The following is a 14,634-nucleotide window of genomic DNA, read 5'->3' on the forward strand; positions in this document are numbered from 1 at the left end:
GACCGCACCGCCCTGGGGATGTGTCGCATGCCACGGACCGGTTAAGATGGGAGATGATTCTAAAACGTCTATCCGACAGGAAAGAGACTTTCTCGGATGACCCAAGTTCCTCCGCCTGCAGACGGGGGCACGGTGGCCATCACCACACTCTTGCCCGATGTTGTCACCTGCCGGTCCGGCCACGCGAACCTGGGGAGACAGGCAGCGTGCACCTGGACGGGAGATCTTTCTTTCAGGTCCCACCGTCCTCTGCTTTCAGGGTCGGATGAAGACGGAATCCCACAAAGCCACATCTCTGCAGCCCATCCCTAACGGTGGCTGACGTGCAGCCCTGAAGGCCACGGACGAGACAGCTCAGTGCAATTGCTGTAACAGCACCCTCGACACACGCACTCCTCGCATGGGACAGATGAGGAAACCCCGGCTCGGAGATATCGTACAGCCAGCTCGAGGATCACGGGTTCGTTTTCGAGCAGAATTTTGACCCAGGCTGTCTCTTTCAGGAACCTGCAAAACAGTGTGTGTGCACACAAGTGTGCATGGGTGTGCGTACTTTTGGGTGCACAGACATGGGGGTCTCTCGGGGGTACCCGGACCCATCCGCAACAACACCGTCGCGGACGTGCTTTGGAATTTAAAGCACAAGTTGATGGATGTCCGCACACATTGAGGTGAGAGTTTCATTTCACCAGACTTTTCTTCGAGAGATTTTCCCGTTACATGATGTCTACGTTCATAGGTGCCTGGGTGAATGCGGCGGCCGGACAGAACAGCACCAGAGCAGAACGGTGTAACGCAGAGCTCATGGAAGTAACTGGAGGCAGCAAGGTGTAGGGATCAAGACCTTGAGTCCCGGAACCAGCCCCGGGGCTCAAACCCCCATCTACCACACATCAGCCACGAGATGTGGGCAAACGGCTTAATCTCATGATGCCTCCGTGTCCCCATCCACACGGTGGGAATAATAATCATATTAGCGATGTCACAGGGTTGTTCTGAGAGTTAACAAAGTGACCTAAGTCCTTTTGTGTAATCCAAATAGCTCCGAGACCCCACATTTGACAGTAAGTAACGAGGCTACCTGTAGTTTTATGGAATATTACCGCGTGGAGTTGGGTCTTGCTATTACAGAGGTTACCCCAGTTTCAAAACACATCTCAGGAGTTGGGGTAAGGAGTCGGGGAACCATCCAAGCACAGCCCTCCACACACAGCGAATGCTATGTCAATGCTGCTATAGTTGACTCGTGCGAAAATACAGAAATACAGAGAGCACGTAGACCTAGATAGATTTAAACACACACACACACGCACACACACACTCACTCACACACACACGCGTGCGTGCGTCCACTCTGGTTTGTCCTCCACGGCCTTGTGTTCTCTGTCTCATCCAAACTACTCTGATCCAGGGTGCCTGGGGCATGCTGGGGGAGGACACCTCTGCTACTGGGTTGAAGTTTAAGGCCCTGGGTCTTATAAGCTTCAGCTGCAACGATCCCAGGGAATCAGGCAGCCACGTGGGCCATGGCGTTCCAAGGAGCGCTCATCACCGAGTTACAACAGCCCTATAGGTTGAGGTCTTGTTTACGCAAAAAAGTTTATCGCTGGAGGATTATTATTTTGTTTTTCCCAAAGTAAATATTTTAGATCGTCTTGTTGCAAAACAAAATGCCTTAAATTGGCGTCTGTAAACATTGGTAATCAGAGATTTTAAGTCTGAAAATTTTAGCTCGTTTTTCGGCTTGATAATATGAGCGATGTCCCGAATAATAATCTTTAGTGTTACTTTGGAATCCTTTGGAATATAGTCAAATTTTAGAGACACCACGTTTCTTTCTTTCTATGTTTATTTTTATGTAGAATACAGGTTAATATCACCTATACTACATATAATCTATATTACATAGCTACATATATTATGCATATAATTTAAATGTAATTATAGGGGCGCCTGGGTGGCTCAGTCAGTTAAGCCTCAAACCTTGGCTCAAGTCATTGTCTTGCGGTTCATGGATTCAAGCCCCGTGTTGGATTTTGCACGTGTGCATAGGACTATTTAAAATTTCTTTTCAATGTTTATTTATTTTTGAGAGAGAGAGAGAGAGAGAGAGAGAGAGAGACAGAGCATGAGCAGGGGAGGGGCAGAGAGAGAGGGAGACACAGAATCGGAAGGAGGCTCCAGGCTCTGAGCTGTCAGCACAGAGCCCAACGCGGGGCTCAAACCCACAAACCATGAGATCATGACCTGAGCCGAAGTCAGATGCTTAACCGACTGAGCCACCCAGTCGCCCCAGCAACTAGAGCTTTAAAATGAGATTTGCTACATTATATACAAGCTCTCACGGGTGTTTTGGCTCAGCGGAAACGAGACAAGGGGCCCAACTTCCCCCCCAGATTTTATGCAATGTTTCAAACATATAGAAAAATACAAAGACCTGCAGGGAGGACGCCCACTCCTGGACGCTAACACGGACCCTCTGCTGGAGCTGCCTTACCATCCGTCTGTCCGTCCGTTCGCTTATCCATCGTCCCATCTTCAGGTTTTGATGGCAGGGGCCTGATCCGAACTGCCAGCCACTCTCTCTCTGGCCCATTTAAACAGCACGAAGGGGCAAGACATCCCGGCAGCTGGAAGAGAGAATTTTACGCGCCCGCAGCACCCACCCCTCCCGGGCTGGACGCTGACTTTTCCATCACAAACCTCCTCCACCCAGCTCTGTGCCCAGCTGACAATAATTCGACACAGATCTCATCATCCAGACAGAAATCAGCCAGGCATTCTCTGGGTCAGGCTTGGAAATAGCTTTAGAAGCTCCAAGCTTCACGGAAAGGGGGCCTTCTGGGCACACAGAACTTCAGGCAAGCGTGCAACTCAGGTGTTCACCTCTACCCATCTCTACGTCCCTAGGCATTCTGACAGCCGCCACCCTGCTCCCCAGGGCAAACCCTTCCAGCACCCAGAAGGCCCCCTCGGCCCGTCCTCGTGAGCACACCCGTCCCACAGAGAGAATCGCAGATCCGTTCTCTGCAGGCCAGGCCGAGGCTCCTGCCCGCTGCTTCTGGTGGTGGAGACACTCCCACCCCACCCAGGCAAGGGGGGCTGAGACTCTCGGTGCTGGCTGCACATGCCGGTCCCTTGGGGTCGGCCGGGTGGGAATCCATGGCTCCTGTCCCCGCCGCGATGAGTGAGGCTGCATGAGGGGCATCACATCGCCTTGTTAGGAATACCGTCTCTCTCTCCCCCAAAGCAGGCTGCGCTGTGTCGCGATCCCTCAAGTGGGTGGTATGTACATCAAAGCCCACGAAACTCCACCCTAGATGATGCAGCCCTTCTCTCCCCTATGCTCACCTGGCTGGCCCCAGGCCCTCACCTGGTCAGCCCCACCCCCTCACCTGGCCGGCCCCACCCCTCACCTGGCCGGCCCCACCCCTCACCTGGCCGACTCCACCCCCTACCTGGCCGGCCCCACCCCTCACCTGGCTGGTCCCACCCCTCACCTGGCCGGCCCCACCCCTCACCTGGCCGGCCCCACCCCTCACCTGGCCGACTCCACCCCCTACCTGGCCGGCCCCACCCCTCACCTGGCTGGTCCCACCCCTCACCTGGCCGGCCCCACCCCTCACCTGGCCGGCCCCACCCCTCACCTGGCAGGCCCCACCCCTCACCTGGCTGGTCCCACCCCTCACCTGGCCGGCCCTAGCTTCAAGGTCACCTTCCCAGAGATGGTTACAGTATCACCCACACCCCAGCTCATCACCCTGCTGTTTCCTTCTTCCCTGGTGTCCCTATCTGGAATTCAATTTTTTCTGTGTTTGCATGTCTATTTTCTGCCTCACTCTCCTTGCAAGGTTGTATGTACCCTCCACAGCAGCAGAATATTTGCATGTCTCCTTATTATGATGATCCCAGAACCAAGAATAACATTGTTCACTCATTTCTGAATAATACTCCTGCAACTGCTGTGGACACTTTTCGAATGACATCCTGAATTAAGCGTGCCCTTTTTCTTTTTCTTTTTTAAACCTTTATTCATTTTTGAGAGACACAGAGACAGCATGAATGGGGGAGGGGCAGAGAGCGAGGGAGACAGAATCCAAAGCAGGCTCCAGGCTCCGAGCTGTCAGCACAGAGCCCGACGCGGCGCTCAAACTCACGAACTTTGAGAACCTGAGCCAGAGTTGGATGCTTAACGGACTGAGCCCCCCCAGGCGCCCCAAACATGCCCCTTTTCTTTTCATAGACGTCCTCTCTCCGATCAGATCTGAAATCTTAAAAACCTATCCCTCTGATAATTTGCATTTGTCCTGAATGCCTAGCCTGGAAGCTTCTTGTGTATAGCAGGTGTACAATAAATGTAACCTGTGGATGGTGAGCAAGGTGTTTTGATTCAGTTCATTTTTAAGTCATATGTAAATTCAACGTCCGATGTCCTAGGGAGAGGCAGAGAAGGTGCTGTGACTCCCGGATCCACAGAAATACTGATGATCGGAGCTGCTCACCTAACGGGACTGGGTAATTTAGATTTTGCTTCTATTTCCGTCCCTGTCCACCAAGACAGAAAGACCCTGCCATCATGCGGGGGCAGGAGGAAGGCAGATGTCCTCGAATTTCTCTGAATTGGATGATCGTCTCCTGCCTTCCGCGGTCATTTGCTCAGGAAATGCCCAAGTCACTATTGCAGATGTGAGTATGGCAGTGGTCACTTCCGGGATGGAAATGTGTGGGCTTCCTATGCGGCGAACGAGAAGGAGCCAGGAACCTCACGTTCCTGCTTGTTTTACCCTTCACCTGTCAGCACAGCACACGCTAAAACCTATTTGGCCGTGCGGGAACCCCTTCCCCTGGATGATGATCAACGCTCTGGGAAATGTCATTGGCCTCACCGGGCGGGAAGGAAGACCAAAACTTCAACCGGGTCTCCTGCTGAAGGTCCTCAAACCGAGACCAGTGCACAAGTCACAGACGGAAGCCTCGGGACGTGCCCCCTGTTCCCAAGTCCCCGGACAAATGGAGCCGTCCTGTTTCCCACCTCGCCCCGGAGCCTGGCACTTGGCGCTCAGGGGAAGCAAGAGAGGGACGGTGGCAGTCCATGTCGGGTTCTCCGACTCAGGTCTGCTCGGTCCCAGACTCCGTCGGGGAAGGGTCCGAGCCTCGGACAACAGTTGAAAAGTGGAAAGGCACACGGCAAATCAACCCCTGCCTATTATGTGCTATTCAAAACAGAAATGCTGGGGGGGGGGGCGGGATTTAGGGATTAAAAAGCGATCTAGCGTCCTAGACATTCAGGCAAACCCCTCTGCAGGGAAGGAGAGGGGGGGAAACTTTGTGAAAGGGTCTGAGGAGGCCAACGAGGACGACGACGGCTTAGAAAGGGAAGGGGAACACTTGGGGCCGCGCCTTGGAAGTGAGAGGCGGCTCCCCCCTGCCGGGGACTTGATGAATAATCCTGGAGCCTCAAGCTGAGCCTGGCTCTCCGCGGGCCGCCAGACCCAGCACTGCGATCAAGGCGGGGCTCAGCCGTTCTAAACGCAAATGAGGGGGCCCTTTCCACCGGGGCCCAAAGGGGAGGATTAGAGACAGAGTTCAAAGCTCTAAAATGGCTCATTCATGCTTTCTTTTCTCCTCCCCCCCTTTATTTTTTAAAGGGGCCAGAAATATGGTTCGTTATTATCTCAAGTTATTGCTACAAAGAATTCCGAAATTAAAAGATAAGCACACTGAGGAAGCTCAGTAATTTTCATAAAAGAGGACTTAAAACAGATGTGCCCTCTTTAATCGAAGCACGCTTGAAAAAATAGAAATGCATTTTTAACATAGCAGGGGACAATCACATGGCTGTGCGTTTGTCTCCCGAGGATCCCTGTGTGTGAACATGGCGGGTCTGGGGAGACAGCAGTAACGTGTAACTCGGCCACCAACGGCTAGGAAAAGCCTTTTATCTCCCGGCCCTGGGCCGGATGACCTGTGTCTGTGTGCCAGACCTTTGGCTAACTGGATAATTTAATCTTTTTGACATCGTTAAATAATCTGCCGTTCAGAATGTGTTGACGTCATTCAAGCCACTGACCTTCTCTGGAAGGAAAGCCAAGATGTTGTCAACAACTTACCCCTGTCCCTCTGCTCATCACGAGAGGGACGTCTTCACGCTTTCGGTCAACGGTTGATGCAAGACACGTTCACTTTTAAAGGGTGCTTGTTGGTCACTAGGCTTGAGCCTTCATTCGTTCTCCAGAGTGGTGGTGGCTTTGCGTCCGCTCTTACCAAGCCCCTCTTTATCTCCGCTCCTTTCCTATGTGGCACCCCTTGAAATACAAGAGGGGAAAGGAAGTGATTTCTCCGATGTTGTAAGTGGAGGAACGAAAGGCAGTGAGACTAACTACTATCAGAGACAAACATTTAAACAATATTTAGAAACAACAACTCCAGGGGCGCCTGGGTGGCTCAGTCGGTTCAGCGTCCGGCTTTGGCTCAGGTCATGATCTCGAGGTTCATGAGTTCAGGCCCCGCGTCTGGCTCTGTGCTGACAGCTCAGAGCCTGGAGCTTGCTTTGGATTCTGTGTCTCCCTCTCTTTCTGCCCCTCCCCTGCTTCTGCTGTCTCTTTCTCTCTCTCAAGAATAAATAAATGTTAAAAAAATTTTTTAGGGGCGCCTGGGTGGCTCAGTTGGTTGAGCATCTGACTTCGGCCCAGGTCACAGTCTCACGGTCTGTGAGTTTAAGCCCCACGTCGGGCTCTGTGCTGACGGCTCAGAGCTTGGAGCCTGCTTCGGGTTCTGTGTCTCCCTCTCTCTCTGCCCCTCCCCTGCTCACTCTCTGTCTCAAAAATAAATAAGAACATTAAAAAATATTTTTTTAAACATTTAAAAAGTGTTATTAAAAAAAAAAAAAAAGAAACAACAGGTCCAGTAGCAACGGCAATCTCTACCCTCTGTTATCCTATCTCAGCACCGGGTCCTGAAAGACTCAAATGGTTTTTCTCAAGTTAGGGAGATCACTGTGGGGTTTTCGTTGTTGCTGTTATTGTTATTTTAAGTATTTATATTTTCCACAAAAATAACTTAGTGTTTTATATTGTCCTCAGCAAGCAAGCAAGCACCTAGCTCCATGACATGGTTCCACAAATACCTACTGACTTGGGATGATTAGATGCTTCTAGAATTACTCCGTTTCCTCTCTTAATTTAGAAATTGAGCTACCCAGACCAATTCGTCCTGTGCCGGATCGTGAGAAATTATAGGATCTTTTAGGGTCTGGGGAACTTTCTCCAAATCACCTGTCCTATTCATCCTCATCCAGACTTCACCTAGAACCCGTCTAAAGTAATGGTAGTGACCCAAGGGACTTTAATAGGACTGGGTAATTTTTGTTTTATTTGCACTAATTTATTTCTTGGGCGTCTACATTGTTTTCTTTCTATCCTTTATTTTAACGTTTAAGTAACTCACTTTAAGTAGGTAATGCGTGTACAAGGTAGCAAATTCAAAAGGTACCAAATGGAAAGGAAGTCACAATCCCCTCCCCCACTCCCCAGCCAGTTACTTCCTGCCCACAGACTTCCATTCTTACCATTTTCTTACGTGTCTTTCCAGAGACATCTTTGTCCGTGTAAGAAGATCTATCGGTCTGTCTCCATATGTATGCTTTTAAATATTTCTCCAATAGTGTTGTGCTAATTGCCCCATATTTTTCATTCTGCTACACCCTGAAAACTTAATTTTTAGAACTTGTTTCAAGCATTTAAAAGTGTCACAGAGGTAGTAAAGGAATTACTGCTCATAGTGAGAGATAAGAACGAAATATATGGTGTAAAAACTCGAAGTCCCCCCGTATCTGCTGTTTCCCCCTCCTACGCCCTGAGTTTTTGTCCCCAAAGTGGCGGCTGTTAAAGCTCTGTAGTCTGTCTCAGCCTTTTTCTGTCGATTCACCTAGATATGTGTGTACACGTCCGTATAGAGATAACGCCCATGATGTTTGTTCCCTCCTCTGTCCTAAGGATCTTTTCTTGGGGGTACGGGCAGATCTAGGTCCGTCTTGCGGTCATGTTCAATGTGTCTCCCGCAAAACCCATGTCCAGTCATCAGAAAATTCTCCCAGCGTGAGTTTGAGAATATTTCTAGAATCTGAACACATCTTCGCTGCTACCACCTGCCCTGAGCACCACGATCTTTCACCTAATTGTTGCCATGGCCTGCTGGCCATGGCAACCAGATGTCCTGTTTCCTCCCTCCTTCTTCTCCCTTTGGAATGTGAGCAGCCATGTTGGGCCCCGGGTGGAAAAACATGGGGTCCCAACAGATATCTGAAACAATGTTTCCTCCAAACCTCTTGTTAGGTCATCTTGAATAGTCTTCTGTTACTTGTATCTCAGGGCAACCTAACTGATATAACTAGATTGTAGAAGTTATCATAAATTGTATATTCCATAGGCCTTAAGATGGTTTATTCATAAGGATCTACGTGTAAACAGCTATAAAATTATCCATACCCTAATCCCACCTTGTGGAATAAAACCCAGAAAACCACCCATCTAAAAATATCTTATCCAGAGTATTTAAAGCTTGGGTTTATATATATATATTTATATATATATAATGGTGAGAAATTGGAAAGAATTCTATGCCCAGGAACTGGGAATGATCTGGAAAACCGTGGCTTACCATTATAATTGAATATGATGTAAGTGTTCAGATTACCAAGCACAGTAGCTCCATTAACACGGGGGAACACGATATCAGAATAACATTAAGGTGAAAAAAGCAAGATAAATTTATGTCTGTATTGCCATAACTCTAACAGGATAGGTTCATAAAGAAAACTTACATAAAGTTGGATTTGTTAAATAGTATTCTCTACAAAATAATCTGCGTATAATTACGTTTTAAAATTCTCACTAAAGTCGGGGCGCCTGGGTGGCGCAGTCAGTTAAGCATCCGACTTCAGCCAGGTCATGATCTCGTGGTCCGTGAGTTTGAGCCCTGCGTCAGGCTCTGGGCTGATGGCTCGGAGCCTGGAGCCTGTTTCCGATTCTGTGTCTCCCTCTCTCTCTGCCCCTCCCCCGTTCATGCTCTGTCTCTCTCTGTCCCAAAAATAAATAAAAAACGTTGAAAAAAAAAATTAAAAAAAAAAAATTCTCACTAAAGTGAAAAAAATCCGGATCGGAATCAAAGGAATAAAGCGTTCCCCTTGTCTCTTTTTAAGTCCAATGCTTTTCTGTTAAATCTTAACATCCTTCGTGGTAGGAAGATTTTAATAGCAAGTCTGCGTTGTTTGCCTCAAATAAGTGCTGGGTGTGTAAGAGATGGCGGGGCATTCCGGTTCAAAATGTGAACTCTGCGATCATGTTGCCTGCACTTGAATCCCCCCCGCTGCCACTTACTGGTGTGTGACACAGGGAAAGTCACTCGACTTGTCTACAAAATGGAGAATGATGACGACGGTGCTAAAAATGAAAATGATGGTGGGGCGCCTGGGTGGCTCGGTCGCTTAAGCGTCCGACTTCGGCTCAGGTCACGATCTCGCGGTCCGTGAGTTCGAGCCCCGCGTCGGGCTCTGTGCTGACAGCTCGGAGCCTGGAGCCTGTTTTGGATTCTGTGTCTTCCTCTCTCTGCCCCTCCCCTGTTCATACTCTGTCTCTCTCTGTCTCAAAAATAAATAAATGTTAAAAAAAAAATGAAAAAAAAAATGAAAATGATGGTGATGATGATGGCGGTAACCACCTAATGAAGTAGCTCCAGGCATTGAAAGAGTTTGCAAATATAAAAGTAGTTAAAACAATGCCTTACCCATACCGAGCTCTAGGGAAACAAAACATTATTTTATTATATGCGATTAATGAGTGACTTAGGTATTCGATGGCTAAACATCTTAATTCTGGAGGGTCACCACTTTTGCTGTTAATTTTCATTATGTAATATTTAAGGGCCAGACACAGAGTGGACTGACAGAAGAAAAAATACGAATATAATCTGGCCTGTATCACATTAGTCTTTATATCAATGCAATCATAAACATAAATGTTATTATTTTCTTTTAATGAAAGAAAGGGCAATGATGAGGGTCATAACGAAGCTCTGACCAACTAACGGGCGTTAGGTCTGGGTGGTTCGTAAACCGTACATGTTAGAATTTTCCGGAGAAACAGAACTCGTAGGGTATTTATTTATCGACGCTAGGTTTATTAGAGGGATTGGTTCATGTGGTTGTGGAGACTGGGAAGTCACATGATCTGCCACCTGCAGCTGGAGACCCGGGAAGGCTGGGGGTGTAATTCAGTCTGAGGCCAAGGCCTGGGAACCACAGGAGCCAATGGTGTATCTTCCCGTCTGAGGCTGAAGGCCTTGAACCCGGGCCGGGGGACCGAGACACAGTGGTGTAGTCCTGGAATTCAAAGACCCAAGAACCAGGAGCTCTGGTGTCCTAGGGCAGAAAATGGACATCCTGGCTCAGGAAGAGAGAGCAAAAAATCCCCCCTTCCACAGACACCCCCAAAGGATTGGATGGAGCCTGCCCAAATTGATGAGGGTCATTGTCTTTACCCACCTCCCCACTGACATGCAAATGTCTTCCAGAAACACCCTCATAGACACGCCATGGCCATCTGAGCATCCCTTAGTCGAGTGAAAACTGACTAACATTAGCCATCACGCCATAGATGAAAATTCAAAAACTTTAAACCCTTTTCTCTTGAATGTAAGTCCTAACGGCGAATTTGACTGTTGGGAGCTCTCATTTAACCAACTTTGTATTACAAAAAGAAATGGAACAAAATATGGCATTTTCCCGTCATCCTTACTGCCTTGGAGATCATAGAAGGAATTTAAAAAGTAGCCAGGTGTGGACATTTTGGTATACTAAGGGGCTCACGGGTACATTCAACTTCATGGCTCACATTTCATGAAGATCTACACATTTTTAACATTTTAAAACTGATGGCATCCTGGCTCAGAGACGGTTCATGCACGAGTCCTGTGTCAGAGTCTCATCCGTCTCTGGGTGCCGAGGACAGAGACGTGTCATAGAGGACGTGACTTTGCAGGCCCCGGGGCAAGTCAGGGACCCTTACGAGGTTGGGTCTGGGGAGAGGGGACAACGCCAAGGACACGATTCTCACCCGCACGCCAAATTTTCCAAGTTCAGAAACACTGCCCCCACGCACTCCTGTGTGAACCACTCCTGTGTGGGTCAAGTGCACAAGGGCCAGAAGGGGCCCGTGGCGGGTGTCCCGGTGCTGAGTGTGTGTGAGGAGAGCCTCTGGCCAAACCCACGAGCGGGAGGCAGACGCTGCCTCCTTGCCGTCTGTCTTCACCTCGCAGAAAAAGCCAGTTGGTGTGCAACTCCTTCCCACGGCTCTCCTGGGCGTCGGTCAGGAAATGTGGCATCTTCCTGACCTCTGGTCCCGGGCTGGGGCCGAGTCGGGCACACAGCTCTCCGGAGGACTTGCTCAGCTAACTGTGCGTAGCTTCCTCCCGAGGAAGACTGTGTGTGTCTTGTTTTCTGCCTGAAGTCACGGGTTGACTTTGGTTATCACCAACTCTCTGAAGGAACGGGATGCTTCCGTGTGGTGGGGTCGATTTTTATTTAGAGGGAGGCTGAGGACGCTCCCTTCTGCGGGATGGGAGTCAGCAGGGGGTGTAGACAATGCACATTTATTTCCTCAGCTTTCTGAGGACCGGCGTGGTAGTTGGTGCTTTGAACATGTGCCTCTTTTTTTTATTTTTAAAAAATTTTTTTCTTAATATTTTTATTTATTTTTGAGACAGAGCATGAGCAGGGGAGGGGCAGAGAGAGAGAGAGAGACACAGAATCTGAAACAGGCTCCAGGCTCTGAACTGTCAGCACAGAGCCTGACGCGGGGCTTGAACCCACAGACTGCGAGATCACGACCCGAGCCGAAGTCAGACGCTCAACCCACTGAGCCACCCAGGCGCCCCTGAACACGTGCCTCTTGGTCTACTGATGAGCTCGGGGAGCCGACAGGGGTGCTAGTAACAGCCAGCACGTCAGCGCGTGCCAGAAGGGTGCATCCTCCCCCCGTAATCCACACGGGGACCTGGGTGCCATTATCACCCCCACTTTACAAACAGGCCAAGGACACACGGGGTAAGAAGTTAAGTAACGTGGCCAAGCGGTGGGAGAATCCAGCGGCCTGGAACCACTGTCCACACTCGCGGGGCCACTCTGGCGGTCTGTTGCTCCTGTGCAGGGCTGTGTTGTCCGTTGCAATCAACCCAACGCAGACTTCAGAATCAGCCGGATCCCACTTTGAAGGAGGCTCCGCCCCCCATTTTTTTCTCCGTGTGTCTTTGGTTAGCAGAAAAGTAATACCACCACCTTGCATTTTCGCTGCGTGGATTTAAGGTAACATACGTGGGATTCTGGGCACAGTGGTTGGCATCCTGCAGGAATCCGTCCGTCTCTGCAATTTTTGGTGTCACTGGACAGAAACCCTTACACTCTGGTCCACTCATGGCTGCAACCCTTCACCCGCCAGCTACCCCGGCGATGTCTGCTCTTACCTACCTACCTGCCCCAAATCTAACCTGCTTCATCGGTGGTTGTGCTCAAAAAATTCTCATAGTTGAGCCGTTTGACCAAGTTACAGGGTTCAGATCTATGTGTTTCTGAAGGAAACATTTTTTTTTAAAAACAGCCTTCACGCACGTTTTTACAGTTTTGTTGTGCATTTGTATGAATATATCCCGACAATTATGTTCAGCCATTGTTATAAATATCTATCCCTTGTGCTCTGGTCTGCCAGGAGAAGAATATAGGGTTTAACTACACCACAGTCACTGGAATTATGAAAATGTGAGCCACACTACAATGAAAATCGTCAGGGTCTCCCAGACGATAAGATCTGCAAACAAACTTCAAGACCTATCACTCTGATAGTTGGGGTACTTATTCCGTCTGTGGGTACGTTTTGCCAAAGTTTGTAGACTTGGGGTTATGTGAGTGAGTAAAGCATTAAAAATGAGAAGATTTCTGCTGCTTGGATTACTGGCATTTTACTGTGAACTTCATTTCAAGTTACGCAGAAGATTACATGTCTTGTGACACTGTTTATCTGCAGCATAAATGGCCTTATAATAACTACTTCTAAAGGACAATGGACTTCATAAATCGAGGCAAGCCTGTGGCACAGCAGACATCAAAGGAAGGGAGAGGTAAGGAAACCAGCATTCGGTCCCAGCTCTTAGTAGCTGCCTGAACTCTCATAAGGGAATGAATATTTTTGAACTCTGGCTTGCTCATCTGTGAATAGTAATAACCTCTAATTCCCAAGACTCTGAAGACGAAATGATTTGGTATCAGCAAAGCTCTCAACAACCATAAAGCATTATTGATAGCGGCTATAAAGAAAGACAGGGGGAGGGGGCTGTTGGGTGCGAGGAGCTGGCCTTTTCCGCGGGGCACCGCAAGGGAGCAGTGCCCAACCAGGGCCAGCCACGTAGGCTTCCACGAACAAGACCAAACACCTGCCGTGTTCGGCCACTGAGGTTCTGTACTGTTTGTTATGGCAGTTGGTTTAGCCTGACTGATACAGACAACACTGATGCTGTGTTACACGTAAATTAAGCAATGAAAACATGTTTAACCTCCCCTCGCCACGAAGAAAAAAAAAGCGCGAGTATCTGGCCTTCAAGTGTCACAGACACGGCATCTTTTTAAAAGCCCTAAAATTATGCTGATCGCCCTAGAAAAGTCCTAGTGGCTGTGCACGTTTAGGCTCTGAGAGGTGGTGGACACGAAAGAGGTCCATTTACCTTTATTATTCGTGAAGCTCTCTTCGTGAGCGGGCTCTTCCCAATGTAGTATGTGAGGATGCCTTTTTCTGTTTATGACCCCGAATCGTAGAAATGTAGGATTAGACTCAGTCTACGCTTGTGATTCTGACACTCAGTCATTTCTTCCTAATTTAGAAATGATTTGAGGGATCAGAGATTAGTTGTTTGATGAGTTGGGTAGATGGTAAAGCTTGTTGGTTAGATTCACATTTGGTTGGTGATGGTCCATACGTCGGATTAATTCCGTGGTCTGGTCTTTAGGGCTAAAAACAGATTTTGGGCCAGGGTGTATTTGTTGAGTACTGTGGCCATCCAGCGAAGTGCATGTGTGTGTGTGTGTCCATGTGGCTTGTGAAGCCAAGAATTAATGAAAACCACTCCCAGCTTCCATTTCAATCAGGGCAAGGAGAATGCAACCTCTACATTTCACACACTTGACCCAAAATGGCACCTTTAAAAATTCCAGTTACCGACTGTCTACAGTAACAAAAAGAATATTGTCAGAAATGTTTAAATAGCTTGGCGTGCGAAGTATAATACACGTCTGCAAAAGTGTATAAAAATAAGGTTTTTGAAAAAACTTCAAGCCCGACTTTGAAACAGTCTATATTAAAAATGTCCCAATTCAATTAAGCATTTTATTATTAATGGAAAGCCCACGCTGGTAGAGGGAGAATGGGTGTCGTTTCAGTGGGAGAGTTCACAGACATTTCCAGGGTCCAATCTCCCTTTTGGGATAATGGCAGGCATTAAGAGACGGGGTCCTTACTGAGCATAATGGTTAGAGAGGGAACCGGCACCAGGTTATGCCAATAATTGCCAGCCCCCCAGGATCCCAGCTCAGAA

Source organism: Panthera tigris, chromosome D3, assembly GCF_018350195.1.
Source record: "Panthera tigris isolate Pti1 chromosome D3, P.tigris_Pti1_mat1.1, whole genome shotgun sequence".
Taxonomy (NCBI): Eukaryota; Metazoa; Chordata; class Mammalia; order Carnivora; family Felidae; genus Panthera; species Panthera tigris.